This window comes from Sus scrofa, chromosome 2, assembly GCF_054392235.1.
Source record: "Sus scrofa isolate SSC_HxYL_T2T_F1_AM1 chromosome 2, Sscrofa_HxYL_maternal_Yorkshire_Landrace_v2.0, whole genome shotgun sequence".
NCBI classification, from domain to species: Eukaryota; Metazoa; Chordata; class Mammalia; order Artiodactyla; family Suidae; genus Sus; species Sus scrofa.
In genome coordinates this window covers 91,689,730-91,717,256 of record NC_139384.1, presented here as the reverse complement: position 1 = coordinate 91,717,256, position 27,527 = coordinate 91,689,730, and the positions used below count along the sequence as shown (strand labels likewise).

Genomic DNA, 27,527 nt, shown 5'->3' with positions numbered 1-27,527 from the left:
ATGTGGGCCATAAATTCCTCTAAGGAAACAATCTAACTTGACCTTGGCCCCGGGCCTCCAGGAACTCCCATCCCAGATTCTAAACCACGGGACTGCCCATTTTGTCAGTTCATGGAGGCCCAGGATCTGAGTCAGGGAGACAAGCCTGTCATCCCTGTCTCAGTTCAGAGTATAGGAAGGATTGGGTATGAGGCCCCCTGTCCTTTGCCCAAACATTAGAACTTGTCTGAGAGTGCCTTCCCAAGACGCGGGACCCAGGTGGATCAGAGACACTTGCAACAAAGCAGGTGTTCTCCCCGGCCATTGAGCGAGCTGAGTGGCAGCTGTCTTGCTTATAGGAACAGCAGAGGCAACACTATCGGGGATACCACCCACGAGGAGGTCTCATAATACTGGGCCACAAACAAGATCCACAGAAAGATACCATGGGTTCACCCAAGTCTAAACCCATGGTCCTAGAATGTGTGATCAAAGATTTCAAAAAGGGATTTTCTTAACTAACCTGATCTTTCATCATTTCCTTTGCTGTTACCTCAAATAGAGCTGTGGGGGCAAAGGAAACAGATCTAGATGTTAAGACCACCCTGAGTTGTTACCATGCCTCTGGGGGAAAAGGAGTTCATAACTAGTATTCAGCCAACTTAGGCCAAGTGTTTAGCCTCAGAGCCTGGGCATGTCAGTTTTGCTTTTTGCTATTTACGTTCACCCTGGTTGGAGAAATCGACAGCTGGTTCATCCAATTTACCTGTTAACTGTGGCTTAGAAACTTTCCTAATATTAATAGAGGGCATGTCAGAGCGAATCTTGGGATTCAAAAACTCAGGGCAGGGCCTGTATGCCTGGGTTTTCTTTACCTCTGTCCAGAGACAGGCAATGGGCAGGGAAGAGAGGCTATGCTGGTAAAGAGTGGTTAATTCCAGTCAGCCTAAGGTCGGATGGGATATTTGACCACTAATGTCTAGCTGCTCCCTCTAAGAGAGGGGACGGCCTCACATAACCAAGAAGGGACAATAGGCACTAGATGCTGATCTTTCCTCTTTTTCGGATGGGAGCCACATCCTCAAGCCTGGTGCACGGCTCAATAGCAACTCCTCTGACATGTGCCTTGAAGAACTGGAAAAGGTTTGACCCTGAGGTTCTGAAAAAGAAACATTTAACTTTCTTTTGCACAAAAGCCTGGCCACTATATCATCTGTCAGATGGAGAGTGATGGCCGTCTGAAGGCTCTCTAGCTGATAATACTATTCTCCAATGAGACCTATTTGGTAGATGAGAAGGGGGATGGTCAGAGGTGCCTTATGTCAGATCTTTACAATGAGGGACGACACTACACTGAGGAAGGCTTGTGGACTTTCTCAGTACATTATGCCAACTCCCTCAAGACCTAGGTGCCCACCATATCCTGGCCCAACTGGGTCAGACCCTCCAGAAGTTAATCAGCCTTCTCCAATACCACCCAAGGCTCCTCTTCCCCCTCCAGTGCCAAAGTTATATCCCTCTCTACTCTCTTTACAAGAAGTGGCAGACAGAGAATGGGGACCAATACAGGTCCATACGCCTATTTCACTTCAGGACTTAAGGCAAATAAAAACAGATTTGGGAAAATTTGCTGATGACCCAGATGTATTGAGGTCTTTCGGGGTCTCATGCAGTCCTTTGAGTTGGCCTGGAAGGACGTCATGTTATTACAAAAACAGACATTGACTATAAGTGAAAAACAAATACATAAAGTCTTTGAAACTGCTCAAAGCTGGGGAAGATGAATGGAATGATGCTATAAATGCCAGAGGCAAATTAGAAGAGATAGAACAAGATTCCCCACAGGGTGTCAGGCAGTTCCTATGAGTGATCCCAGTTGGTCTGCTGATGAGGGAGATAACCACAATTGGGCATAGAAGTCATTTTATTACTTGTATAGTTGAGGGATTAAAAGCCTCGTGAGTAAAGCCCGTTAAAAACTATTGGAGGTTTACTAGGGGAACAAGAGAGTCCATCAGTTTTCTTAAAAAGACTCAGAAAGGTGTTGAGAAAACATATACCAAGGAACCCAGAAACAATGGAGGGCCGAATAATTCTTAAGGATAAATTCATAGCTCAATCGGTGCCAGATCTATGGAGAAAGCTCCAAAAATTGGCTTTTGGCCCTGGTCAGGACCTAGAGCACCTCCTCAGAGAAGCAACTCAAGTATGCTATAATCAGGGCCATGAAGAATGAAAGGAGAACAAGAGGAGAGACAGAGAAAAGGCTGAGGCTGTAGTTATGGTGCTACAGGGAGTCAACTTGGGAGCTTCCAAGGCAAGAGGACTAGGGCAGAGACCTATGCCTAGAACCTGTTTCCTTTGTGCAAAAGAGGGACCCTTTAAATGGGAATGCCCCAAGCCTCAGACCACAGCACCTAGGCCGTGCTCCACATGTTGGGGAGATCACTGGAAGAGGGAGTGCCCCTGAAGACGGAGGTCTCTGGGGTTGACCCTCAGGCCCAGGATCAAGACTGATGGGACATTTCCATAATGGCTCCTGTCCTTATCACCACTCAGGAGCCCTGGGTGATTCTAAATGTAGGAAGACAGCCTATCGACTTCCTCCTGAATATGAGAGCCACTTTTCTGTCTTCCTCTCCAATCCTGGGCCCCTCCCTCATGAATCCACCACATTCATATTTCTGGCAAGCCGGATACAAAATTTTTATTTTTTTATTTTTTTTATTACTCAAATGAATTTATCACATCTGTAGTTGTGGATACAAAATCTTTTAACAAAACCTTTGAGCTCTGACTGGGAATCCATTTTCTCTCATGCCTTTCTGATTGTTCCAGAGAGTCCAATTCCTCTTTTAGAAAGAGAGATTTTGTAAGAGGTTAAAGCTTCAATTCACATGGCAATGGAGGAGTTCCCATCATGGCGTAGCAGAAACAAATCCGACTAGGGACCATGAGGTTGCAGGTTCAATCCCTTGCTTTGCTCAGTGGGTTGGGGATCCAGCGCTGAGGTGAGCTGTGGTGTAGATTGCAGATGCGGCTCAGATCCCACGTGGCTGTGGCTGTAGCTGTGGCATAGGCTGGTAGCTTCAGCTATGTTTGAACCCCCAGCCTGGGAACCTCCTTATGCCAAGGGTGTGGCCCTAGAAAAGACACAAACAAACAAACAGAAACCACACCCTCATGGAGACTGTCGGGTTCTTAGCCTGCCTGAGCCACAACAGGAACTCCCCATGTGAATAGCCTTTTTCTTGGGTTCCTGAGCACAGCTTAGTTACTGTTGAGACTTAGCAAAAGGTATAAAGACAGAGAAGCCAAAAGGCACAGGTTCGGCCCAGCCTGATGGGTTCCTCCAGGTCTAATATCAGCACCTGGGTTTTGGTGACCAGCTGCTGACTGGCCGGTGCTGTTCCTGGTCCATTTGGCCTCTAGGTGGCAGGCAGGGCAGCTTTTCTGGCCTCTTCCAGGAGCTCCCCACCAGGTGTTTTGCCACAAGGGAGGGACCCACCTCTGCAGCCTCACCCACCCCAGCATGTGGCTCTCAGCATAGAGTGTCACCAGAGATGGTCTTGTCATTTCACCCCAACCAGCTGGGGGTGGGTGATGCTGTGACATCCCTCCAAGTGTGGGGTGGCCATGCCTACAGTTCTCTCTTTACTGCATCATCTTCCCCCCCACCCACAGCGACCAGACCCAAGCTGCGGGAGGCAGTCCATGCAGAGAAGTGGAGAGAAAACAAGAAGTTCAATCAGCATTTGAGCTCCAAAATCCCCATCCTACATGGTACATTTGGAACACTGCCTGCTCAGTGTGTTTTGGCTTTTTCCATAGAGAGAGGGGGTTAAAAATTCTGGTTGGCTGGGAAGGAGAGAGTGTGAGGCATGAAATGAGAGCTGGGATTGCTGTTGTGGCTCGGTGGAAACAAACCCGACCAGTATCCATGAGGATGTGGGTTCGATCCCTGGCCCTGCTCAGTGGGTTAAGGATCCTGAGCTGCTGTGAGCTGTAGTGAGCTGTAGTGTAGATTGTAGATGTGGCTCGGTTCTGGCTTTGCTGTGGCTGTGGTGAGGATTGGCAACTGAAGTTCAGATTTTATCCCTAGCCTGGGAACTTCCATATGCTGCGGGAGCAGCCCTAAAAAAAAGAAACGAGTGAGCTGGGCCCTGCGGGGTAGAGGGTCTGGGGTGGGACCCCCTGAGGGGGGCGGTCAGCTGGGAGGATTAGATTGCAGGGGGGACCTGAGCCTTGTTTCCTGGCTGGGTGAGGTCCCCAGGTACTCTGGTGTGGTGACAGTAGACAGGAGGTGAGAGGTGGCTCACAGCGAGGGTCCAAGATGGCCCAGTGAGCCTCCCAGCTCCCAGTGAGCCTCCCAGAGCACCGGGGGTGGGGGCAGCCAATTTCCCCGGGGGGACCTGGAAGGGCTTCCTGGTCACGATGAGGAAAAGCCATCGCCAAAACTGTTTTGGCCTTTCCAAGCAGGGACCAGATGGGGACACAGAGCTTGTCGGCTGCCAACGCTGAATGGAGATGACAGCCAAGAAACAGATGTCCCTATGTATCTCTTGGGAGTGTCAACAGGGCAGACACCGACCTATGACCCAACTGCTACCTCTTCACCCGAGTTGTGACACCACCCACATTTGCTTGAATCCGGGGACCAGGAGTTGGGGAAGGGGGAAATTTGAATCAGCCTAGTTTAAACACTAATCGCTGAGATGACCAAGACGTATTTTCTGCTGCCAGGCAGGAAATAGGGGTTTGAAATAAAGAAGAACACAGAAAATATTAACATAAGCTGGTGGTTATGGGTTCTTGGCTTGAAGAGTCATACCCACAAGCCACGGCTTAACTCGGGACCAGGGTCACGGCAGGGGGACAGGGGTTGGGGATGCACAAAGAGGAAGGGAAGGAGTTGGGCTGGGAGCCGGGGAGCTGCTGGGCAGATGGGGGAGGCTGCCAAGACGGAGGGATGTGTGCTTGTGTAGACGCAAGGCGCGGGTGGGGAATCAGACTTGGGAGCGCACATCAGCCCCAGTGTCCTAAGCAAGTCCCTGAGCTTTCTGAGCCTCCAGGTCCTCCCCCACAAAAGGGTGGGCTCTGCTGTTCCTGCCTGACCTGTGTCCTCCCCGCTGGGTGACTGTGATCTGGGAAACCCGCATCTCACACTAGCTCAGGCACAGCTGACCCTGGCCTCTGGCTTCAGGCATAAGTGAGTGACCTGGGCCTGGCCAACAAGACTATATCCTGGCACCTTTGCTGGGAGCTACTGGCAAAGAGAAGCTGGCTTTCCTGGGGTGGTGAGCAGTGCTGAGAGAGTTTGGAGCTGCTGCGGGGTTTCTGTGAAGAGGTAGGTTTGTCTGGGGATGACTCCAACGTGGAGCTGAAAGATGAAAGAAACAGAGTCTGTCTCAGTCAGCTCAGCTGCTATAACAAAAATGCCACAGACTGCAGCTCACACCACAGACATTTCTTGCTCACAACTCTGGAGGCTTGAGAAGCCAAGGTCAAGGTGCTAACAAAGTAGGTTTCATTCTGAGGCTTCTCTTGCCTTGTAGATGGCCACCTTCTCACCGTGGCAACTCATCGGGGAGGGGAGAGAGAGCACAAGAGCGGGGTGTGTGTGTGTGTGTGTGTGTGTGTGTGTGTGTGTGTGTGTGTGTTGGGGGTGTGTGTTGGGAGTGGGGGGAGGGAGTCAACACACTCGCTCACTGGTACTTCTTCTTGTAAGGATACTAATCCTGGAGTTCCCTGTGGCTCAGTGGTTAAAGATCTGGCATTGTCACTGCTATGGCATAGGCTGTTTAGTCCCTGACCTGGGAACTCCTGCATGCCATGGAGGCGACTGAAAAAAAAAAAAGGACACTAATCCTAGGGGATCGGGACCACATCTTTATGACCTCATTTAACCTTGATTATCTCCATAGAGGCCCTGTCCTCAAATACAGTCACACCGGGGTTTAGGGCTTCAATATGGGATGTGGTGGGGGGTGCGGGACACAAACATTCAGTCCATAACGAAGTCCTAGAAATGTGGTTTGCACCCGTGGATCTAGCTATGCCTGAAGCAAGCTCTTCCCATGGACTTTTCAGCTACATAAGCCCATCCGTCCCAGACCAATGTGTTTTGGGTTTCTGCCACTTGCAAATGAGAGTCCTGTGACGGCCGTCGTAGATATTACACACGTATGTGTTTGGCACACAACATATGTGGAAGAAGTGTTTATTTGGTCCCTGGAGAAAAGGCACAAATGTTTAGTGTGGGGAGGGGGATGCAGCAGGAGAGAAAGGGGAGAAGACAAAGGCACGTCAGCGGTGGGAAGGAAGGGCTCAGAATGGAAAAGGGACGACAGAAGATGTTATTTGGAGGGAAGGTGAGAAGAGGGAAAACTAACCAAGACCTATCACTGGCAATGTTTGGTTCCCAGCAAATCAAGTTCCTCAATTTGGAATTTTCTGGTGGCCTAGGGGTTCAGGATCTGGTGTTGTCACTGCTATGGCGTGGGTTTGATCCCTGGCCCCACAGAACTTCCACATGCTGTGGGCATAGCCAAAATAAATAAAATAAATATAAATTAAAAAAAATTTTTTTAAGTTACTCAATTTGTTTGCTGTGTGGTGTTAAGAGTCTTTGTGGAGGCACCAGGGCCTGTGGGCAGGGCTGGTGAGGCCACGAGGCTGGCGTGGATGCAGAGTCAGGCAGTGACTAAGAGGGTTGGAGGGCGCCCACTACAGCCTGCCCTGTGCTTCACTGCAGATTGTCCCCTGTCACCGAGCTACCCTTTAATTTTAATTTTTTTTTTTTTTTGCCTTTTTTAAGGCTATGCCCGCAGTATATGGAAGTTCCCAGGCTACAAGTTGAATTGGATCTGCAACGACAGCCTACGCCACAGCCACAGCAACTCGGCTCCCTCCCACCCCACCCCCCACCCCCCTAGCTGTTCTGGCATTTCTGGAGGGCAAGGACCCTCTTCTCTCTCTCTGTATCTCTGGATCTGATTAATCATTGCAATGTTCAGCCCAGTGCCTGGGCTGGTATCAAGGAGCTGAATGAATACATTTCAAAGAGCAGCTGAATGAATGAATGAATGAGTAGGTGATGACTGCTCAGGGTTAGGAAGTTGAATGTCATTTGAGGACATGAATCTGAACTGCAGGCTAGGGAGCAGAGGGACAGAGGCTGGAGGCACCCCAAGGAGTCCAGGGCACCTAGGGTGGGGTGGGGATGAGGCAGGGTAGTCTCCCAGGAGTGGCTCCGAGGCCAAGCTGAGGAGCTTAAAAAACTACAGGACTTCCTGTTGTGTCTCAGTGGGTTACAAACCCAACATAGAGTCCATGAGGACTTAGGTTCTACCCCTAGCCTTGCTCAGTGGGTTAAGGATCTGGAGTTGCCGCAAGCTGTGGTGTGTGACTCGGATTCCGTGTTGTTTAGGTCGTGGCGTAGGTGGGCAGGTACAGCTCTGATTGGACCCCTAGCCTAGGAGCTTCCATATGCTGTAGGAGTGTCCTTTAAAAAACAAAAAATAAAAAAACAACCCCCAAAACCCCAACTACAACCTGGGGACCACTCCAGACCCGCTGAATCAGACTCTTCAATGGTGGGGGGGCACAAGATTTTAAAAATGTCACCCCCAAGAGGAGGACATAGAGCCTCAACTGGTCTGGGACCTGGGCTGTGTGGCAAGAAGGTAGTCATCCATGCCACAGGTCTGCTGCTGTGTCCAACTCCCTTCCTGCCAAACCTGGGGCTGGGTGTCCCTCTAAAGCCTTGTCACCCTTCCGAGTGGTGGTCCGTCCCTGTGTCCGTCATAGCTGTTTACTGTGTTTTAAGTAAGTCTTAGAAGGAGGTATGAAATGACTGTTTGTTTTGCCCAAGCAAAATCCATTTATAAAGTGCAGCACTTGTTTAAGAAAAAAACAACAGCTATTGACAAAATATAAAAAAAATAAATTAAAGTAGCAGCTCCTTAAAAGGACCCTGTCCGATAATTTGATTTTTTCCCCCTCTTCCCTCAAAGGCCAGAACGATATAATCAGTCTTGCCACTCCGTAGGCTGTCTCGTTACAGCTTTTTCTTAAGTGGAGGAAAAAAACATGGAAAGAAAATGAGGTACCAGAGTTCCTGTTATGGCTCTGTGGAAACAAATCTGACTAGTATCCATGAGGTCACAGGTTCGATCCCTGGCCTCACTCAGTGGGTCAGGGATCCAGCATTGCTGTGAGCTGTGGTGTAGGTCGCAGATGAGACTTGGATCCCAAATTACTGTGGCTGTGGTGTAGGCTGGCAGCTGTAGCTCCAATTCAACTCCTAGCCTGGAAACTTCTATATGCCATGGTGTGGCCCTAAAAAGCAAAAAAAGAATATATATATATATATATATTTTTTTTTTTAAAGAAAGAAAATGAGGTACCATCTGTAGCCCCATCACCTTCCACCCCACGATGGATCCTGCTTGGTTCCTCTGTTTCCCCAACCTTCTTGTCTTGCTGGCAGCCCAGCCCTGGGCCTCTGCCCTGTCTCAGATGTGACTGCCAGATGGTGTGTCCAGTCAACTCAGGGCCTTTCCTGCCAGGACCCACAATCTGGAGACACTGGAGCCCCTGCCCTGTCCCCCGGCCCATGAGGGGATTCTCAAACAGATTTCTCATCCTGAGGCTTCAACCAACTCACCGAAGTTTTTCATGAGAAAAGCACAGAGCAGGACATGTGTGTTGGGAATAGATGTGTTTTGTACATGCAGGTGAGCCCCCTCTGCAGACAGCACCTTGCTTCTGATGTATGCAGGATCTTGGCCAGAAGGGGCTCCCGCAGCCGCCCCCCTCATTTCAAGAGTCCCTTCCTTGAACTCTGCTGCCATTGTGGCTGCTGTCCCTTCATGCCAGCTGTACACACTTGGGGGCCTGCCCCACTGTTGGTGGCTCTCTAACTAACGCACCTCGATGACAGCTACAACTATTAGAAATCAAATCAGCTTTAAAAACCATCCCTTTTGTATCCTGTGCCGAATCACTGCACCTCTGTAAGTTTCTTAACCCAGAAAACAAGGTCGGCAACACCCAGAGATGGTTGTGCAGATTGAAGGAACATGTAGTGATAATAATAATATTTTATAACCGAGCACAAGCTCAGTGCCTGATCCTAAGTTATCATCCTTTTCTGATATTATTGGATGAAATCCTCTGTTCATATGATTATTCGCCTGATTTCACAGGTGAGAGAATCAAGGTTAGGTTCACAGCCTGTGGTCTTATAACTAGTAAAAGAGAAGAGGGTTCTTTGGCAGGGAGAGCATTCCAGAATCCATATCCTTGCTTAATCGTTCCCATTTCCCCCTGGAAGGCAGTGATGACACCTGCTTCCCACAGTCGGAGCCCACCTCAAGCTGTGGGGCCAGGAGTGACCTCCACCGTGAATGTCAGCCCAGCCTGCGGTTGCTCATGTTCCTAGACCTGGTCTCCCTTGGCTCCTGTGGATTCTGGGAGCCCCAAATATACCTTCACTTTTGCTTCATATAGGCAGAGTCTATCTATGTAACTTGCAACCCTGGGAGTTGTAATAATTAACACCAAGAGTTGCCATCGATTTCGTGAGCACTTACTATGTGCAGAGTCCAGAGATAAAGAGCTTGATAGATATTATTGCATCATTCTCACCACTCTCCAATAATCATCCCAGTTTTACAGGCAAAGGACCTGAGAATCATATACATGAGGATCCTTGCCCAGTATCACACAGCTGGGTTCAAACCCTGATCTGCCTGAGCCTAAGTCTGTGAGTGTGAAGCTCTGTCATGTGCCTGACATAAGAGGTGCTCACTGAATGATGGCTTTAGCAATGCACCACCTCTGTATGCTTACATGCATTACGTCGTTTAAAAAATTACTGGGACTGGAGTTCCCAATGTGGCGCAGCAGAAACGAATCCGACTGGGAATCATGAGATTTCGGGTTCAATCCCTGGCCTTGCTCAGGGGGTTAAGGATCCGGCATTTCCATGAGCTGTGGCGTAGGTCGCAGACACGGCCCAGAGCTACACCTTGCTGTGGCTGAGGTGTAGGCTGGCAGCTGTAGCTCTGATTTGACTCCTAGCCTGGGAACCTCCATATGTCACAGTTGCAACCCTAAAAAGCAAAAAAAAAAAAAAAAAAAAAAAAAAAAAATTATTGGGAGGTTCCAGTTCCAGGTAAGATGAGGCAAACACATTCATCCTGTTTCTCCCACCGAATGTGGCTTAAAATCTGGATGGAATGCATGAACTTGAAGTCTCTTCTGCCTGCAACCAAATAGTGGTAATAATAACATCAAGAGTAGCTATCACTTTTTGAGCACTTACTATGTGTTGGGTCTCAAAATAAAGGGCTTGTTAGCCATTACAGAGTCTCAAAGAAGACCAGATATCAAAATAACACCAAATTGGTGATAAGTTTACACCCCCTCCACACCTCCTGTATCTCCTGGGCTGAATTCAATGCGGTCCCAAACCTTGAGGTGGGTATTAGCATCTACAAAGAAGGTTCCAGGAAAAGCCCTCTGAGTCTGGCTTGAGGACCAAGAGAGAGGTGCCCAGGTTAGGGGTCAAATCAGAGCTGTAGCTGCTGGCTTACACCACAGCCACAGCAAGGCTGGATCCCGGCCGCGTCTGCAACCTACACCACAGCTCAGGGGAACATTGGATCCTTAACCCACTGAGTGAGGCCAGGGGTTGAACCTGTGACCTCATGGATACTAGTCAGATTTGTTTCCACTGAGCCACGACAGGAACTCCGCATTTTTTAAAATTCATTTTTTGTTTTGTTTTGTTTTTAAAAATTCTGAAGAAAAGAATTCTCAGAGTAAGTCTTAATAGAAAATATCGCTGAGAAATAAAGGTAAAATAAAGACATTTTCAGATGAAGGAAAGCTAAGAGAATTTGTTGCAGGGAAACTTTCCCTTTAGATTACTAAAGGCAGTTTTTTTGTTTGCGGTTTTTTGGGGGAGCAGCACCCTCAGCACATGGAAATTCCTGGGGCAGGGATCAAACCTGCACCACAGCAGCAACCCAAGTTGCTGCAATGACAACTCCAGATCCTTGGCCCACTGAGCCACAAGGGAACTCCCAGGAAGTTCTTCAATAGAAAGGGAGATAAGAGCAGAAAGAGACTTGAAACAGGAATGAGGAAGAGTAGCAGAAATGGCAAATATTTAGATATAGACTGTGTTTCTCCTGTTGATTCTCCCATTAAGCTCTTTAAAAAATGTCTGATGGAAGTTTCCATTGTAGCTCAGTGGGTTAAGGACCCAGTGTTGTCTCTGTGAGGACGTGGGTTTGATCCCTGGCGTTGCTCAGTGGGTTAAGGATCCAGCATTGCCACAGATGTGTCAACCTGGATCTGATCCCTGGCCCGTATGCTGACAGGCAGGCAAAACAAAGGCATGGGGGAGAGTGTGCAGGAGTTTTCTGGAGGTGATGGAACTTCTGTATCGTGATTGTGGTGGTTACATGAATCTATACATATGTTAAAATTGCTAAACTACACACATAAAGACAATTTTACTGAATTTTTATTTTTAAAAATTGTTATGTATGTATGTATAAATTTGTTTATTTATTTGCTTTTTATGGCCACACCCATGGCATACGGAGGTTCCCAAGCTAGGGGTCAAATCGGAGCTACAGCTGCCAGCCTACACCACAGCCACAGCAATGTGGGATTCAAGCCACGTCTGTGACCTACACCACAGCTCACGGCAACGCCAGATCCTTAACCCACTGAGCAAGGCCAGGGATCGAACCCCTATCCTTGTGGATGCTAGTCATATTCATTAACCAGTGAGCCACGATGGGAACTCCTCCACTGCTGTCTTAAATCTCCATAGCCACCCTAACTGCTGGCAACCACCATGCTGATTGGTCAGCAGCTGACAACATTGAGGCAAGACCCTTCACCAGCAGAGAGATTAGGACTAGCTGAAGGCTCAGATGATGGTTAGCACTTAAAAAAAAAAAAAAAAAAAAAAAAGAAAGAAATACAGCATTTTTCTATTAAGTCATGTAATTGTTTTTTTTAGACATAATGCTATCACACACTTAATAGACTACAGTGTAATATAATCATAACTTTTTTTGGTTGCTCAGATCAACATAACAAATATAATGATAATAATGAAAAATTTGAAATATTGTAAGAATTGCCAAAATGTGACACAGTCACGAAGTGAGCCAATCCTGTTGGAACAATGGTGCTGATAGACGTGTTCGAAGCAATGTTGCCACAAAACACAAAATCTGTGAAGCTGAATAAAATGAGGTATGCTCATATCCTGGATTATCCAGTGATGTGGAAATTCCCGGACCACAGCAGTGACCCGAGCCACAACAGTGACAGTGCCAGATCCTTAACCCACTGAGCCACCAGGAAACTACATAAACTTATCTTTTATATGCACTGGGAAACCAAAAAAATTGTGGGACTCACTTTATTGCAATATTCACTTGATTGTGGTGGTCTGGAACTGAACCTGCGCTCTCTCCAAGCTACGCCCATAATCTCCCAACTCAGAGTCAGCTGATTAGCAACCTGCATTGACACCAACTACCTGGAATTAGGCCAGACTTCACAGGTTAAAGCCATAGTCCTCCACACACACCAGTTGCAAGTTCAGGGGTTCCCAGGCTGCCCTCACTTCTCTTCTCAGCAGCTGGCTGCCAATTCAGGGGTTCTCATTACCCTGTTAGGGTCTATGATTTGCTGGAATGGCTCTGAGAACTCAGGGAAGCATGCTATTTATGACTGCAAAAGGATACAATTCAGAACCAGCCAAAGGGAGACATACAAAGGATGAGGTTGGGGGTAGGGGCAAACATGAACTTCTCTGTCCTCTCCCCATGTAGTCAGCAGTGCTTTATGCTCCTAGCAATCAACATGTGACAACAGAGTATTGCCAACATGGAAGCTCACCGGACCTTCAGTGTGCAGAGTGTTTTACTGAGGTTTCATTGTGTAGGAGTGACTGACTGACTGGATTGAATCTTTGGTTACGTGGCTGAATTCAATGGCCGGTTCCCTTCTCTTTCTCAGGCTGATATCACATGGCTCAAAGCTCCAACTCTTCTAATCACATGGCTGGTCTTTCTGGCATGATCGGCCTCCATCCTGAGTCACCTTATTAGCATAAACTATCACGTGTGGTCCAAGGGGCTGCCATGAATAACAAACACAATCTTATGCCAGAAATTCCAAGGATCTAGAGGTTACCTCCCAGGAACCAGGGACAGAGGCCAGCCAAATATTTATCACATACAACCTTAATTCCACCTGTAACTTTAATTTCCCTTTGCTATGTAAACTAACATACGGTCTCCAGGGACTGGAACGTGAACATCTTTGGAGGACGTATCTACCAGTGCCTCCCACTTGCCCTCCAACACCTTGTTTGGTTTTCATTACTGCACCCGTCCCTCTATAAAATGGTTTTGTTTATTTTGTCTGTTTGTTTATCATCTGCCTCTCCCTCTGATATGAGAGCTGTTCCCTAGCACATGAAAAAGAGAAGGGAAGAATTAGAGGGGGTGACACTCAAGCTAGTCTTTGGAGGATGAGCAGAGTGGTCCAGGGGTAGCAGGGATCCTGGGCATCTTTGCAAAGGGACAGAGGAGGGAAGGTTGGGTGGATTTAGGGAGACTTGAGTGGAATCTTGTGGCTGGAAGGGAGGTGACGGGATAGAGAAAGGCCTGGTTCTGCAGAACTTCATGTGCTAAGCTGTAGATCTGATGGCACTTCTGGTACCTGCTCTATTGCCTTTGCTTTCCTACACAGAGGCCAGGAGGAGAGCACCAGACTATGGCAAATAGGGCGTGGACACTGGAGTCAGAACGTGGGCTTTGACTCCAGTTCTGGTGTTCATAGGCCACCTCCTTGTGGCCATCACCAAAGCTGGCTCACTCAACACTCCTGTACAAACTATCTCTCCTCTTCCTTCTATTTGGAGCCCAGAGAGTCTCCCAGTATCTCTTGCAGCAAATGACATGGATCCAGACAATGAGCTGGAAGTAGAATTCTGGTGAGGGGGGTTCTGGAAATGAAAAAGGCCCAATAAAAAGGAAAGTATACTCTGGAGTTCCTGCTGTGGTGCAGTGGTTAAGAATCCAGTGTTGTCTCTGAGGTTGTGTGAGTTTGATCCCTGGCCTGGTGCAGTGGGTTAAGGATCCGGCATTGCCACAGCTGTGTTACAGGTTACAACTGTGGCTTGGATTCAGTCCCTGGCCCAGGAACTTCCATATACTGCAGGCCCAGCCACAAAGGGGTGGGGGTGGGGGAACATACTCAACTAGATCAGAATGTTGCCTTCTCCTCTCCTTCCTGCTTTGAATGCCAAATTATGTCAGGAGCAGAAGCAGCCACTTTATGACCCTGAGGAGCAAGCTAAGAGTAATGATCTAAGAAAAACTGAGCAGAAAGATGGAAAGTTCCTCAGTTTATGAAGCCATCACTGAAGAATTGGGCAAGTGTCAGCAGTCACCCACTTCTGAGTGTTAGTTGGATATTCTGTTAGTTTTCGTCAAACACAATCCTAGTTAATACACCCTGGAAGCCTGTTTCTTCTATTATTAACTAGAGCAAACAATATTTGTCAATATTCATTACATTCATGCCGTGTACCAGGAAATCCTCTAGGTGCTGGTGGCAAAGCAGTGAACAAGAGATAAGGTTCCTATTATTTTGCATTTACATTTTGGTGGAGGAGGCAGACAATGAACCCATAAATAGGCAAAAATATGTCTGAGAGCGAGAAGGGCTATGAGGAAAGAAAAGGTGATGTGACAGAGAATGATTGGTGTGGACATGACATAGGGTCTTTATGATGGGACTATGTGAGCAGGTGATGCTTGAGCTGAGACTTGCATGTGAAGATAATGGCAGGACAGAACATGAGGAACTGCATTCCAGGCAGAGGGAACAGCAGGGACAAAGGGGGCAGGGCCAAGCTTGGTGAGTGGGCAGACCAGGAAGAAAGCCAAGCGGCTAGTGGCAGTGAATGAGGAGGGCAAAGAATGGAGGTGAAACCAGAGAGGTAGCTTGGGGGAGTCAGATGACAGATGTCCCAGTAAGTAGAATGGATTTATTCTAAATGCAAAACGGAAGCCACCAGGGTTTTCAGAGGAGTGTGGGACAATGACTTGAGTACCTTGCCCACCACCGGTACTTAATAAATGTCTATAGCCTGGCGGGATGGTACCTCAACTTGGTGGGATTCCTGTCCCTTTTCAGGCTCAACCAGCCCCTTCCCAAGCCTGCCTGCCGCATGCCCCCAGCTCCTGGGCTGGATGCCTCTGGCTGCCTTCTGAGTTTTCCTCACCCAGCATCATCCTCCCCCCGGGGCTGTTTGCTCCCTCCAGAACGGGCGAGCATAATTGCCGCTTTCCACAGTGACATAAAAATCTAAGAGGCACAATCAATACCAAGCGCACACACATCATCGTCTTTCATTGCAAACGATAAAAGCGTAAACAGCAGGGGTGGCAGCAGCTCAGGAGGTTGCAGTGGGGGCAGGGTGGGCTGCCACCGCCTCCCTACCCATCACTCAGCTTCTGGGGCACCTTCTCCATGCTGGGGGACAGGGGGCAGCTCATTAAAGCCCAGTGGAGAAATGGTTTTCTCTCTCCTTTCCTTCCAGATGCAGCAACCCCAGCCTCTTTAGCCCGACTTCAGAAATCCAATTTGTCTTCCCTTTCACTATTTTAAATGCTTTTTTCTTGCTTCCCTGAATCGTCTCTGCCACCCCAAATACAGAGCTAGGAGTGCCTTTCTGGAGGCAGAAGGACTTGCCTGGGTCTTGTTTCACAAGCCCATGAATTGACCTCAATGGGGAAACTAGCCCTCTCTGGCCAGCTTTCGCTCGGCGTCCAGCCTGCCACCCACAGCTTGTCTTGGATCGTGCACAGAAACCATTACATTCCCAGCTCTCACAGACTCCCGGCAACGACTCCTTCAAACTAGTTACTTAATGAACGTCATCCAATTCCGATTCAGCCCTGTCACGCTCTCATTTGCGAAAGCCAATCTGCTTTACGATTCTAACCTCTGGCTAGAAACTGCTCCCAATTTCATGTCATCCATAAACTTGATGAACGATTAGCTTGCTTCTCTGCAGTCATTCATTTACTTATTCAACCAGCATTTAGTGAGTGCCTACTGGATGCGGGGTGCTGACTTAAAGGAGACAGCAGGTCCTATCCTCGAGAGCCCCCTACGCTGGGGGTGTAGCCAATGTGGAATTGATTCATACAGTGTGACCTGTGCCCTTTGGGGGTAGGGGGTGGGGAATGAGAGCTGACCCTCCTGGGAAGATCTTTGAGATGCTGGAGGGAGCTTTTGCCAGCTGGAAATGAAATGGTGTTCCAGTTAGACCAGAATTTGCACAGGCAAGTAGTTCTGGGTGGTGATGGGGGAAGAAACTTATTGATATCCAAAAATGTGTGAGGGGTGATGAGCTTCAGGCCAGGATCCAGCTAGAACCTGGACGCCTCTCTGACTCTTGGCTCTGCCCTTTTCTGCTTCATCCGGAGCAAAGTGGCTGCCAGCAGCCCAAGGGTTACAGCCTCTCAGGTTCAAATCCAGGGAAAAATGACTGCTCTTATCTCAAAAGACTCAGTAAATCTCATTGATTCTTACAGGTCATGTGTTCATCCCTGACCAATCAGGGTGATTGGGGGAATACAGGCACTCTGATTGGCCAGGCCTGAGTCACATGGTGCCCCCCAACCCTGGGGTGGAGTCAGCTCTGTTTGAAGCCCTTGGGCTGAAAGCAGGGAGTAAGGGATTCCCAAGGGAAAACTGGGTGCTGGTAGCATTGAAAAGGGTGAACAGGTGCTGGGCTCCTGGGACACAGATGACCACTAGGTGGTAGACAGGGGAGCTACATAGGTCCTTTCTGCATGGTGGGTACAGGGGCTGGCTTATCATCCACTCTATGGAGGGGGTCTAGCATTGTGGCTTCTTTGCTACCTTGTTCTCCTAACCACTTGCAGGCTTGTTGAAAATGTACTTTCTTCTTTCCTAGATGCTGGTTTTAAGCCAGCCAGCCAGCAAGTAATTTCCAGTCAGCCCTTCTGTTCTCAGCCTCGCCATTTTTCAAGCTCTTTTCCTGCCCTTCTCAACAACCAAACCTCCAGCCATTCTGGAAACCCCAAAGGCTGGCCACTGGTACCTTCTAGCTGGAACTCCGTGTTGGGGGTCAGCCTGAGCTCACCCACGCTATTGGGTTACTCATTGGCACATCTTGAGTGGTACCCACCTGGTCCAAGCATGTTCCTCAGGACTTGGGATGGAGCCGTGTGGTTGGTCGGCAGTAGATGGCCCCCTGGGCTTGGGGGATAGGTTCTAGTTTTTAGGGATCAGGATTATGTTCAGCTGTGAGTGACAGACACTACCTCAAAAAGAAAAACAGTGCCAAAATGATAGAAGTTTATTTCTCTCTCAATCAAGAGCCTAGAGTCTGGAAGAAAGATTTCTCAAAGTTGGCATCAGTCATTCTTTCTTGCAGCTCAGCCGTCTTCTTCCATTTCATGGTCCAAGATGGCTGCTTGGTTCCAGCCCCTAAGAGGAACAACAGGGACAAAAGAGTGCCAGTCCTCCCTTTAAGGACCCTCCCCAGAGCTGCACACCATACTTGTGTTCACAGCATTAGGGTTAGAATTTAGTTAGATGGGCAAGATGACGGCAAGGGAGGTTGAGAAGAGAGTCTTGCTTCCAGGCACCGTGGACCCAGATAGAGATCAGCAGGAGAGGACAATGGATAGTGGAGGATAACTAACAATCTCTAGCTTGAACTTCTTAAATGTGTTCACATCTTAAATGTGATTTCACCAGCCACCCAGGGAGAGGGAATTTGCATTTTCCATGCTATGAATGAGGAAGTTGAGGTAGAGAGAGACGGAAAGATTTGCCCAGCATGCTTTCTGTTCTCTTTGTCTCCTTCCTTTGCTCACTTTCTTGCTCCTATCCTGAACTCGGAACACAGCTCTCAGTTCCCCCTTGATTATTTTCCAGGAGCAAGGTCTTTTCTGTCTGATCTGTGGGTTTGGTCTCTGGCAACCTGGGCCACCTACGGGTCTGCCGTACCTGTTCCGCAGCAGAGCCAAGCAGTGCAGCCCAAATCTGCAGGCTTGTCTCTGTACAAGCTCGCTTACAAGTGCTCCCCTAACTCTGCCCATTTGTTATTGGTGCTGGTTTAGGTTCCAGCCTCTGTCACTCCAGGCTCCTGAAAAATGTGCATCCCTTTCCGTTTGCACAGCCCATCTGTAAACTAGGACTAAGCCACGTCCTTCAGCTCTCTCAAGGGTTTCTTGACGGGTATTGAGTGAAAAATAATGTGGCTAATGTGTTCTGAGAAACTCAGGGAAAGCTGCTGCCTGAGCCCTTGGTGCCACTAAATGATAATTGCCTTGGGCCCTGAGAGGAGGTTCCAGGCTCAGCAAGGGAGCTGTTCACATTGACCACTCGGTCTGGGGTGGAGGTGGGGGTGGATCTGCAGTCTGGAGTGATATACTTGCTGACTTGGTGGGGGTGTGGAGGAACTGGGTGTAGGGCTGGGAGACTCCTGGTGATGCCCAAGCACAGAGAGCAAGAATGTCCCCCCTGCGGGTAGAGAGGCTGTGACTGTTGGTACCATGAAGTGTCCAGGGGCCACAAGAATTCAGGCATTGGTCTTAGGCTACAGGTCATCTCCAGCCTGGAAGGGATGGGCGAATGGCACACACAGACCAGGGTCTGGCCCTAGGTAGAGAGAGAGAGAGACGCAGGTTTGCAGATGGAAGATTCACCTATAGAGAATAAGGGGAGCTCCAGATACCAGCATCTCCTCCCTTGGCAACTGAGATGGCCCAGCTTTGCTTTCCCCAAGTTGGGATGCCTTTGGCTGCAGGTAACCTATCCAACTTGAGATGGATAAGGACCTTTCTTATCTGGCTTTGCAGGAGGTCTAGAGGGGTGTCTCCAGGCATGGGAATCAGAGGTCTACTGAAGTCACTAGGGAACTCAGCTCTTTTTCTGTCTCTGCTTTGTCCTTGTTGGTAGGTCAACCCAAGCTCAGCCTGGTGCCCCTCAGGGGCACAATATTGCTGCTGAAGCTCCAGAATTCACATCCAAATGCCATAATGCTCGGAGACCAAAGAGAGCATCTCTCCCATGTGATGATTCTTTCATAAGGTGAAGGAAACCTCTGACCTCCCTTCACGTGTCATTGGCTGTAACTGAACCACACTCCCACTCCCTCTCAACAAATCAGGGGCATGGGACAGGGGATCACCTAGCATCAACCTGAACAATGTCAGGCAAGGGGTAAATGGATACTGGTGGGTGACCAATGGTGTCTGCCAAACACACTTTCCATTCCCGGTCTGAGAAGAGGGTGCTTAGAAGGCCAAGGTACCAGATTTGGAGGTTGGGCTCCAGGAGGACCTGACAGCAAGGTCTTGAAAAGAGTGTTTTAGCTTTCGATCTGCAAAGAGACCCTGTGCCCTGGCAGATGGTTTCCTGGCCTCAGGTTTCTGGCTCTCCCAGCAGCCTCAGAGGCAAGCCTGGGGCAGAAGGAGTTTGGAGAGGCTGGTGTGGGCACTTCTGCTCCCTTTTGTCAAGTTCGCATTTCCTTTGGCAGTTAATTACTTAGGATGGATGATTCTGACTCAGATGGAAGCCCTCTCCTCTGCTCCCCTCCTTCCGGCTGGGACAGAACAGGTGGTGGAAGGAGCAGAGGGCTCCGGCGTGCCGGCTTGTGGGGCCATTCATCACTGGGCATGTTTATACCCCACCTGGGACTGAACTGGGGCGAACAGGTGATGTGCACGTTGAGAGGGAGTGGAAGGTGATGGGGAATTCATTCTTCTGGCACTCTCTCCAGAAGGGGGCCTGGCTTTGTGGTAGAGAGAAGAGGTGCTGGGGCTTGCTAGGGGGTGGCTCAAAATGTAGGAGACTCATGCTCCATAGGAAACAGAATGAGAGAATGAAATGCAGGAGGCATTTCAACTTTTCCTGTATTTGGAAGATTTGGAGATTAAAAAGATTAACCCAGATTAAGAAGATTGGCTATCTGTGTTTTGCTGAGGGGTTGGAGTGGAGCATGGAAAACAGCATTGATTTATAGTATTAGCTGATTGCTGTGGTGTAAATACTCTCACCAGGCTGTTTTCTCTTTTTTGTTGTTTTTTATTTGTTTTTTGTTTTGTCAGGGTTTTTTGTTTTGTTTTGTTTTGTTTTTTATTTCTAGGGCTGCACCCGAGGCAAATGGAAGTTCCCAGGCCAGGGGTCGAATCGGAGCTAAAGCCGCTGGCCTACCCCACAGCCACAGCAATGCAGGATCCAAGCCACATCTGTGACCTACACCATAGCTCATAGCAACATTAGATTCCCGACCCAGTGAGCAAGGCCAGGGATCAAACCTGCATCCTCATGGTTATTAGTCAGGTTTGTAACCACTGAGCCACAATGGGAACTCTGTGTTTTCAAGCTACCATTTTTTTAATAACCAAGCTCACGAATCTTGAATATTTAATTGGTTCCTAGGAGCCCATAGGAACCAGCCCCAAAGCATCCTGTGTATGAAGCTGTCTACATACAGGATCAAATTTATTTATTCGTTGATAAAACAAAACAAAAAACCCCACGGCACCCTCTGTGTCCAGAGTCATGTTCCAGGGACACCAGTGGCTGCTTCAAAGGGAACGGATATGGGATGGGACCATTTCAGAGTGGGATGGAGTTACTGCCACAGCAACTTAACAGGGGGCTGGAGGGGGCGTGGCCTTGAGGCCTCTCTATGTTGTCCCTCTGATGTCTAGGCTGCAAGTCTGGGAAGGAGATTTGAACCGGCCTCTGCCCTGACAGGGCAGCTCCTGGTGACCTTGGGCAGCTCAGTTCCTCTCTGCCAGCAGTGAACAAAGAGGAGTGAACGCTTGGGCTTTTCTGGTCTGTCATTCTGCAGTGCTCCTCTCTTCTGTTTCACGTGCTCCTCACCTCCTCTCTCCCGGCTGCCTAAGCCTAGGAATTGCCAAGGCCCCAGGACATTCCTTGAGCCCTGCTCTGTGTTATTTCTGGGGTCAAAGCATGGGTACCGTGAATCTTCAAGAGCCAGCACGGGCTTCTCATGGGAACATACGGCTCCTGGGCTGTCTTTTCCCCAGCAAATAACCCTGCTCCCAGATTCTGGGAGCAGGCAGGATTGGCCTTAATGCCAAGGGTGGCATCTTATCTGCGTCTCTTCCTACCTGGGCATCAGAGCACAAACTCCTGCCCTCTCCGAACCCTGGTGTTTAATTAAGAAAATGTAGGGGTACTTTATGAGCCATAAATGGCCCTGCAGACCTCCTTTTTAAAAAAATTTTTATTTTATAGCTGCACCTGCGGCATATGGAAGTGCCCAGGCCAGGGGTTGAATCTGAGCCACAGCTACAACCTATGCCACAACCGATGGCAATGATGGATCCTTTTAACCCACTGTGCCGGGCCGAGGATTAAACCCATGCCTCCGAAGCGACCTGGGAACCGCTGCAGTTGGATTCTTAACCTCCTGCACCACACACAGTGGGAACTCCATCTGCAGCCCTCTTTAAACATGAGGGGTTCGGTTATCCTGTGCACAGGTGGGAACCTGGGGGAGCCCCCTGGGGCCTCCAGGGGCAGTGTGGTGCTGCCTTCCTGCCGCCCTCATTGGGGCTTCCTGTCTTGTCCTCTCTCTTCAGGGGGGGCAGAGGGGGGTTCGTGACACCTCGGCAGGCTAAGCTTCACAGCACAGACACGGCTTTCTGTTATTTTCTCTTGCACCTGAATCTTTAAATCATCCGTGTCTCTTGGCGAGCCGGGGCTGTGGCAGCAAGCTGTTAATAATAGATACAAGGGACTGTCTGCTAAGCAATTGCTGAAGACAGTAATTAGCATTTTAATTTAGGCATTTTTTTCACACTCACCTCTGGAGACCTGGGTTCGAATCTGGAATTGGGGTCACCGGTGAGGTTCTCCTGTGTCCCCCTCCTAGGCGCCCACGGATGTTTGTCTTTGACGCTCAGGTCACCGCAGCCCAGGACTGAGTGTGGCCTGAGGGGGGCAGTGTCTGTCCAGGCAGCGGAGAGGCTCGCCACAGGCAGAGCACCGATTTGGAGCGGGGAGGGGAGGGGAGGATGGGTGGGGACCGGCCTGGCTCTGGGGGCAGGTGGACTGTGCCGAGCCTGGCAGGTTGGAGCGGGCTGGGAATGGGGGGAGATGGGAGAGGAAGAATGTTGGGGGTGAGCAGAGTGTAGTCTTCAGGGCGGGTTGAGTGGGGAGGGGGCTGTGAGGATGCGTCTGCCCCAGGCCAGCACTCTGGCTCTTTCTCTTTTACAAGCACTCGTTTTCTTAATTTTTCTTCAAGTGCCAGCAGCGTGTGATGGCTGGAGTGTTAGGAATAAATGCCTCGATGAACTTGCCTGTTTTCTTCCTCTCATTCACAGCACCAGATTTAAAACTGACAACAAGGACAAAGAAAGTTCCCTCTTCTCTCAGTGGCTAAGGGTTGGGGACGATGTGCTGGGGTCCAGAGAGACACAAGCTCAAGCCTGTTTCCCAGGAGTGTGCAGCGGGTGGGAACACACCTCATAGCAACTTTCCCAGATGCCCCCACCCTCGCCCACCTTGGGTGGGAGAGCAGGCAGGTGTGGGCGGCTCCCTCTGAGACAAATCTCATTTATTTAGCCCTGCCCAGCAGCCCCACTTCTGGCATTCAGGGATGCTCGAAGATAGCCACATGCATTGAAAAATGACCTACATTTTTTCCCTCCATGCAAAAGCATCTTTGATGTATGAGGCGGGGGCTTCAGATTTCCAGGGCTTTGAGTCCAGCCTGAGACTTGGCCACATCAAGAAGGTGAGCAGGTCTGGGTGAGGAGGGCGATTTGGGCGGCACCAAAGGACCACAGTGGGTGCAGCAAGGTACCAGGGGACCCGGGGAGGGGGCGGGGAGAGGGAGGTACCTGAATGGTCCAAGTAGAGTGAACCAAATCCCAAGATGCTCTTAGGCCCAGTGTTTTAGGCTTGTGCCATATGGGACTGACAGTGGTTAGGGAACTTGTTTCCTGTCTCCTCTCTATCATCTCTACCACTTAGAAATCTTTGGGTTGCAAATGATAGATGATAAAACTTGAACTGGCTTAAACAAAAATGGGAATGTATTTGCTCCTCTGAGTGGAAAGTCAAGCGGTAGGTCAGGTTTCAGGTAATGCTTGACCCAGCTGAATTATATCACCCTAAAATCTGATCTTCCTTCCTTCCCTTCTTTCTTTTTTTCTTTCTTTCTTTCTTTCTGGCTGCCCCTGTGGCATATGTAAGTTCCTGAGCCAGGGGTTAAATTGGAGCTGTGGCTGCCAGACTACATCACAGCCAGAACAATGCCAGATCCAAGCCACATCTGCAAACTATATTGCAGCTTGCAACAACACTGGATCCTTAGCCCACTGAGCAAGGCCAGGGATTGAACCCACATCTTCACAGACCCTATCTTGGGTTCTTCACCCACTGAGCCACAATAGGAACTCTGAATATCCCATTTCTTTCTGGCTTTCCATACTGTCTTCCATAGCTTCATCCTAGAGCTGGGTCCCCTCACGATCACAAGTTGATGGTCAGAAGCTCCTCAGATTCCATGTTTCTTTGTTCTTTCCAATGAGAAAAGGAGGCACCTTCTGGATTCTTTTCTGGGTTTCAGCATCTCTCACTGGCCTGAACTATCCTTGAATCAATGACTGTGGCCATGGAATGGGCTGTCAGATTGTCTAAAGCAGTCCAGACCCACCTCAGCAGTTGATAGGGTGATGAATGTCTCTCTAGCTACAAACACGTCTGTTCCAAATGGGGAGGGATGAAGCCTCCCAAAGGAAGATGGTCTCGAAGGCAGTGACCAACCTAAACCCACTCCATCTGCTTTGGAACCATTCCCTTCCTGGAATGTAACTGTACAGCCACACCCTCTGCCACTTGGCTTGTTGTTAGTATTATTATTATGCTATTCATTTAACATAGAGGCTGAGACCTTGGGCTGCCACGTGAATTAGCAGTGGCTCCCACTTGATGGGCTGAAGCCACTGCGCCACCCCGTTGATCTTGGGCTTGTCCACGTGACTCACTCTTACCAGTGGAGTGTTAGGCGATATGTTGTGAGCAAAGCCTTTAAATCTATGTGATTTAGATTGGCCTCTTGCACGTCTTTCAGTCACCATGAGAATAACATGCCCTGAGTGGCCACTGATCTCAGAATTTGAATTCTGAATTCACATGGAACAGAGCTGAAACCAACCTGTGACCTGAAAACAGAGCTAATCAGCTGACTCTCAGACTATGGACAAGGAAAATTAATGTTTGTGGATTTAAGTCACTGAGATTTTATGGTTGTTTGTTACACAGCATCATGGCAGCAATAGCTGACAATACAAAGAAGACAGTAGATTAGTTGGGGCTTTGACATTCGGGATGTGCACAGCAAGGGTGGAAATTTCAGAAAGAAAAGTGGAGGATTCCCCTAAAAAAGCCCCCCTGCTTTCTGGAACTTAGAAGGGTGTCTGACCTTCCTTTTAGCAGGATGTCTCATGCCCTTTCTTGCCAGGGGACCTGAGAGAAAGTGGCTTCTTTGAGGGGGAAGGGAAGCTGCTAGAACCTGACCTAAAAGAACAATGAGACCCTAGCCCAGCCCACCCCAGCCCTGAGCTCTGCTGCCTGTTCTCTGATGATGGAATAAGGCAGAGCCAGGAGACAGAGGGCAGAAGAGCCAAAGGAGGCCCTGGGAGCGTGTCCTCACAGCAAGCCTGGGGCAACCGCTGCTCTGGGCTGGTTTTGGCTCGAACATAGCTTCTTGGCTCTCTGCCTCTGGATACAGTTGGCACATTCCTAGAAAACAGCACTTAGATTAAAGTTTTATAGTTTAATCTCCACTGGAAATGCCTTTAAGAGAGTCCAGCTGGAGGGTGAGGAAGAGAGAAAGCTTCACAATGTAAGTTTTTTGTTTGTTGTTGTTGTTTGCTTTTTAGGGCCACACCCACAGCATATGGAGGTTCCCAGGCTAGGAGTTGAATTGGAGCTGCCTCTGCCGGCCTATACCTCAGCCACAGCAACTCAGAATCCGAGTCGCTTCTGTGACCTACACCACAGCTCACAGCAATGCCAGATCCTTAACCCACTGAGCAAGGCCAGGGATCGAACCTGCATCCTCATGGATACTAGTTGGGTTTGTTTTCGCTGAGCCATGATGGGAATTCCACAATGTTAGTATCGACTCCAGTGTATCTGATTTCCTAACAATGGGCTCACCTATGCTGTGGTAGCTGCTAGTGGAGGGACAGAAAAGGAGCCACAAGATGAAGCTGAGGGCAGCTGAGGGTGACCCAAAGTCCTTCCCAGTGCATGGCGAGGGCCCTGCAGCTGCTGCTCAATACTTCATCGACTCCACAATCGCTTCATATCTCCACATCTCTAACTTTAAGGAGAGTCTTTGCTGCACACCAAGGCGTTCCCATGGCAACCTCCTGGCGACACAAAACAGCTCTTCCTCCCAGAATGGGCAGCCTTCTCGCCCGTCTCCTGTAGAAGCCACAGCAGTGGTGCATCGCAGAGGCCTTAGCATCCTGGACAGAGGACCACAGTCCGGCCCACTAGCAGCCTCTTTTCTAACTCGCCTAGTCCTGGGGCTGACTCTGGAGGATGTGGCTGAACACTACTTTATTCGTTGTAACATATGGTCATCCCTTGGTATCATGGGGGTTGGTTCCAGAACCCCCGGTGGATACCAAAATCCGCAGAGCTTAAGTTCTTATGTAAAGTGGCACAGTACAGGGGCCCTCTCTATCCCTGGTTTCTCAGGTGTAGATGCAATGCAGCAGATATGCAGTGGGTGGAATCTGCACATTCAAACCTGTGGATACAGAAGACTGACTGTATATTTATTGAGGACCTGTGATGTCCAGCAGAGCACAAAGTGCTCACTGGGGACCAGCAATGAAGAAGACAGAGCATTGCCTTTAGGGAGTAGAATTCTAGTTGTTACTTATTCAAGAAAAGGAACAACACAATTTCAGCCAGGCCTAAGCGCTATGAAGGGAATGAAACAGGGACATGCTGCAGAGGAGACTGAGGAGGGGGTCCAGGAAGGCCACTTGGGAGATGACGTCTGTGCTAAGCCCTGAATGCAGAGGGGAACCCAGCAATCGCCAGACCCTGGCGGGGGGAGGAGGATGGGGGGGTTATGTCCAGGTGGAGAGGGTAGTGAGTGTAAAGGTCCTGAGGCAGGAATGAACTTGAGTGTTTGAAGACCAGGCAGAGGCTGGAGGGACTGGGGTGTGGTGGGAAAGTGGGGCAGGGGGCTCTGTCAAGGAGGGCAGTGAGAGCTGGAATCAGGGGTTGGGATTTTATTTTCACTGTAATGAGCAGTCATTTGTGGGGAGTGGTTAAAGTAGAGTAGAGACAGTATCCAATACAAGTTTACAAAGATATTTCAGATTGCTTTGGAGCAAGTTGGGCTCTTTATCTTCCAGTGTTCCCCTGCCTGAGAAGCTCACAGTTACTGAGTAAACTGTGAGTTTGGCTAAGAAATATAACTACAGTGGAGTTCCCACTGTGGTTCAGCAGGTTATGAACCCGACTTGTATCCATGAGGATGTGAGTTTGAGCCCTGGCCTTGCTCAGTGAGTTAAGGATCTGGTGTTGCTGTGTGCTGTGGTGTAGGTCACAGACGTGGCTTGGATCCCACATTGCTGTGGCTGTGGCATAGCTTGGGAACTTCCATATGCCACAGGTGCGGCCCTAAAAAAAAAAGAAGGAAGGAAGGAAGGGAGAGAGGGAGAGAAAGAGAGAGAGAGAGAGGGAGAGAGAAAGAAAACTAGAGCTTCCTGGAGCTGGTCTTCTTCATATCCCCATAGGCCTCGGACTGTCTTCCCAGGTACCTGGGGGTCTTCTCCTTGCACAGTGTCACCACTACTGCCACCACCCTCCTCTGCACGTCTTTGATATTTCTGGTTGCTGATAGCAAAGCCCTGACCCCAGGCCCAGTCAATCACATTCCACCCACTCCCAAAGACATTGAGATTTATCCCTGATGAATGGGCAGCCTCACATCCATGAATCCTTCAGCCAGCTCAGGCCTGAGCGCTCAATCTCTCATAACTCTGTGTTAAGGATGTGAAGTGACACCTGAGACAGCTGGATAAAGGATGAAATAAGGGGCCTGATAAGTGGGATTGATGGCTGTCCTTGCACAGACTGCGCTGGGGGAAGGGCAGAAGAGGACCCCAGCCTGAATTATTACCTTTCCTGGAGTCTGGGGCTTGGGTTGCTCCAGCCCACATGATAGACCAGCTTCCACTGACCCCTGGCTCCTTCAAGAATCTCAATTCCAAGGTTCCCGAGAGAACCCCCCCCCCCCAACCCGGACAGTCTGGTGATCTGAGAATTTGAGAGAAACAAAATACTTTACTGGAGGCTACAAGGTACAAACTGGGAGGATGGAGCACTAGATGCTGGCATAGTGCTGGGAGGATGGCAGGAAACAGGATCCCCATCAT

General features: G+C 49.3%; 1 protein-coding gene and 1 long non-coding RNA gene across 2 annotated transcripts in view; one reads left to right on the top strand and one right to left on the bottom strand.

Moving 5' to 3' along the window:
• TSPAN17 (tetraspanin 17) overlaps positions 1-27,527 on the top strand; it is a 114,240-nt gene that overhangs the window by 24,511 nt on the left and 62,202 nt on the right. The gene's annotated exons all lie outside the window — the stretch shown is intronic.
• LOC106509474 (uncharacterized) lies at positions 17,427-22,055 on the bottom strand. The gene is made up of 3 exons (XR_001307046.3): positions 21,918-22,055; positions 18,626-18,732; positions 17,427-17,553 (listed from the first exon to the last, which is right to left on the bottom strand). It is a non-coding gene; the product is annotated as an uncharacterized LOC106509474 (long non-coding RNA).